The sequence below is a fragment of the Numida meleagris genome, chromosome 10, assembly GCF_002078875.1.
Source record: "Numida meleagris isolate 19003 breed g44 Domestic line chromosome 10, NumMel1.0, whole genome shotgun sequence".
Taxonomy (NCBI): domain Eukaryota; kingdom Metazoa; phylum Chordata; class Aves; order Galliformes; family Numididae; genus Numida; species Numida meleagris.
The window spans coordinates 7870580-7871522 of record NC_034418.1 but is presented as its reverse complement, the minus strand read 5'-3'; positions in this window follow the sequence as shown (position 1 = coordinate 7871522).

The window sequence follows — 943 nt, the reverse complement described above, 5'->3', positions numbered from 1 at the left end:
CCCTCCCGGCCCCGCCATCCCCGGGCTCCGTGGGAAGGAGCGCCCGGCGGAGCGCGGAGCTGCCTGCCGCCACCACGGCGTGGTGCGTGCCCGGGGCCGGTGGCTCCGTGCCTGTCAGGCTTCCTAACTCCCTTGTGAAAATGCATTGCGGGACCAAAAAAAACCCAACAACATCTCTACGGATTTAGAATACAATGTCATAAAAAGAAAATGTTTCTGCGGATCAGCTGTTTCTCAGGCAAACGTCCCAATTAAGAAGCAGAAACGCTCACAAGTCATGGCAGCGAAGTCATTGCAGTGAGCTACTGCCCCAGCACAGACTGACTGCTGCACTAAGTAACGAGGGGAGGCTGTATTCCAATAAATCCGAGGCGCCTCGCTACCATCCTCGCTTTTTTCCCCTCTGAAGTCCCATTAGAAGGCACCATCTTGTTCAGCCACAGCTTTATTCCATCACCACCATGGCACAGAGTGAATTTCATGACCCGCAGAACATTTCCTTTCTACTCTTAAAGGTTTCGGTCTGTACCAGAACTCCAAGCTGGACACGTGATGAGTTCTACGGACCTGATTATCGACACATCTGTTTGGGAGTCACCACGCAGTGGTTATGACAGCACCCAGCCACCCGCCTGCCAGCAGCATGTGCCAGCAGCATGCGTGGGATCCTGGGGCTGCACCAAACCATATTCCTAATGGATTATTTTTTTTTTTTTTCCTTCAGAGCATTCCCGGTCATTTCCACTGATTCTATCAGGATTTAAACCCTGCAGCAGTCCCCTGGTAGGTCTGTGGCACTGTGCAGCTCCACACCCCTCTCCAGTCTGTCCCTGCAGCCTGACCCCTGCCAGCAGCAGAGCGCAGCGCCCGGGCAGCGTGCTCAGCCCCAGCCCACCATAAAGGCCTTCACTGCAATAATTATATAATATATAATATCATAAAA